Source organism: Bos indicus x Bos taurus, chromosome 10, assembly GCF_003369695.1.
Source record: "Bos indicus x Bos taurus breed Angus x Brahman F1 hybrid chromosome 10, Bos_hybrid_MaternalHap_v2.0, whole genome shotgun sequence".
NCBI lineage: Eukaryota > Metazoa > Chordata > Mammalia > Artiodactyla > Bovidae > Bos > Bos indicus x Bos taurus.
In genome coordinates this window covers 54,367,944-54,370,751 of record NC_040085.1, presented here as the reverse complement: position 1 = coordinate 54,370,751, position 2,808 = coordinate 54,367,944, and the positions used below count along the sequence as shown (strand labels likewise).

The 2,808-nt window shown below is 39.2% G+C and overlaps 1 pseudogene; it reads right to left on the bottom strand.

The window, feature by feature from the left end:
* Positions 1 to 2,265: 2,265 nt before the first annotated feature.
* On the bottom strand, positions 2,266 to 2,365 carry LOC113900517 (annotated as a pseudogene).
* Between the last annotated feature and the right edge of the window lie 443 nt (positions 2,366 to 2,808).

Genomic DNA, 2,808 nt, shown 5'->3' with positions numbered 1-2,808 from the left:
AGGGAGAGGGTGGGAAGATTTGGGAGAATGGCATTGAAACATGTGAAATGTCATGTATGAAACGAGATGCCAGTCCAGGTTCAATGCACGATGCTGGATGCTTGGGGCTGGTGCACTGGGACGACCCAGAGGAATGGTATGGGGAGGGAGGAGGGAGGAGGGTTCAGGATGGGGAACACATGTATACCTGTGGTGGATTCATTTTTATATTTGGCAAAACTAATACAATTATGTAAGGTTTAAAAATAAAATTAATTATAAAATAAAAATAAAAAAATAAAAAGCCTCCTGATGAAAGTGAAAGAGGAGAATGAAAAAGTTGGCTTAAAGCTCAACATTCAGAAAATGAAGATCATGGCATCTGGTCCCATCAGTCCATGGCAGGTAGATGGGGAAACAATGATAGGCTTTATTTTGGGGGGCTCCAAAATCACTGCCTATGGTGACTGCAGCCCTGATATGAAAAGATGCTCTCTCCTTGGAAAAAAGTTATGACCAACCTCGAGAGCATATTTAAGAAGCAGAGACATTACTTTGCCAACAAAGGTCCATCTTGTCAAAGCTATGGTTTTTCCATAGTCATATATGGATGTGAGAGTTGGACTATAAAGAAAGCTGAGTGCCAAAGAATTGATGCTTTTGAACTGTGGTGTTGGAGAAGACTCTTGAGAGTCTCTTTGACTGGAAGGAGATCAAACCAGTCAATCCTAAAGGAGATCAGTCCTGAATATTCATTGGAAGAACTGATGTTGAAGCTGAAACTCCAATACTTTGCCCACCTGATGTGAAAAACTGATTCATTTGAAAAGACCCTGATGCTGGGAAAGAATGAAAGCAGGAGGAGAAGGGGACGACAGAGGATGAGGTGGTTGAATGGCTTCACTGACTCAATGGACAAGAGTTTGAGTAAACTCTGGGAGTTGGTGATGGCCAGGCAGTTTTGGCGTGTTGCAGGCCTTGGAGTCACAGAATGAAACACAAGTGAGCTACTGAACTGAATAGCCTGCTTTATGATCCAACTCTCACATCTATATATGACTACTGGAAAAACCTATAGCTTGGACTATACAGACCTTTCTAGGTGATGTCTCTGCTTTTTAATACACTGTCTAGGTTTGTCATAGCTTCCCTTCCAAGGAGCAAGCACCTTTTAATTTAATGGCTGCTGCTGCTGCTGCTGCTAAGTCGCTTCAGTCGTGTCCGACTCTGTGCGACCCCAGAGACGGCAGCCCACCAGGCTCCCCCATCCCTGTGATTCTCCAGGCAAGAACACTGGAGTGGGTTGCCATTTCCATCAACAGTGATCTCAGAGTCCAAGAAAATGGAATCTGTCACTGTCTCCACTTTTCCCTCTTCTATTTGCCATGAACTAATGGGACTGGATGCCATGATGTTAGTTTTGTGAATGTTGAGTTTTGTTTGTTTCCAATCTTAAGATATTCCTTTAATGTATTTGAGATTAAATGCTACTTCATTAAAAATTTTATTAAACATAGAGACTCTCTCAATATTAGTCAGAATAAATTGAAGAACATAAGAATTACTTTTGAATCTCTTTAGGCCAAGTAAACAATCTATTTATAAAAACTTTATAAGCATGTGGAAAAGTGTTGGTCAGTCATGTCCAACTCTTTGTGACCCCATGGACTGTAGCCCACCACACTCCTCTGTCCATGCGGTTTCCCAGTCAAGAATACTGGAGTGGGTTTCCATTTCCTTCTCCAGTAGGCATGTGGAGTACAAGAGAAAACTTTGAATATTGCATTTACCAAAACAAAATAGTAAAACTAAATTTAGTGACTGTATTTCAAAATTTTAAATGTCAACCAAACTCATTTAAAAAGCAATTATATGCACCCATGGCTGATTCATGTTGACGGATGGCAAAAACCAGCACAATATTGTAAGTAATTATCCTCCAATTAAAATAAATTAATTTTTAAAAAAGCAATCAGCTTAAATGTATAACCTTCAATTGATTCTTCAAAATAAAACCATGGTGTTGTATTCTGCTTCTTAGGTAGAATAGTTTCTTTTAACAAAAAAAGTGCACATAGCAGTATAATGTCTGAAATATTAATTTTGGTAACTTACTTTATGTCACTCTGTTTCTGATATGTAAAATGAGCTTTCTTCTCAGCTCCTTACTTGGAAAGTGTATTTCATGGCTTAAAATTTTTATTTATTTATTTATTTTAATTGTAGGTTTATTACTTTATAATATTATGATGGTTTTTGCCATACATCAATATGAATTTGCCATAGTAAAATATGGAGTGCTTCACGAATTTGTCTGTCATCCTTGTGCTGGGGCCACACTAATCTTTGTTTCATTCCAGTGTTAGTATGTGTGCTGCCAGAGTACTGAATGTTGTTTTAAGCCAGCTTCTTTGCTCTTCTCTTTTACCTTCATCAAGAGGCTCTTTAGTTCCTCTTCACTTTTTTCCATTAGAGTAGTATCATCTGCATATTAGAGACTGTTGATATTTTCCAGACAATCTTGATTCCAGCTTGTGATTCGTCCAACCTGGCATTTTGCATGATGTACTCTGAATATAAGTTAAACAGGGTGACAATATATAGCCTAGTCTTGGGCATGTGCTGTACATGCTGAGTCGCCTCCGTCACATCTGACTCTATGTGACCCTATAGACTGTAGCCTGCCAGGCTCCTGTGTCCATGGCATTCTCCAGGCAATACTGGAGTGGATTGCCATGGCCTCCTCCAAGGAATCGTCTTACTATTCCCCTAATTTGAACCAGTCAGTTGTTCCATATAAAATTCTAACTGTTGCTTCTTGACCGGTAT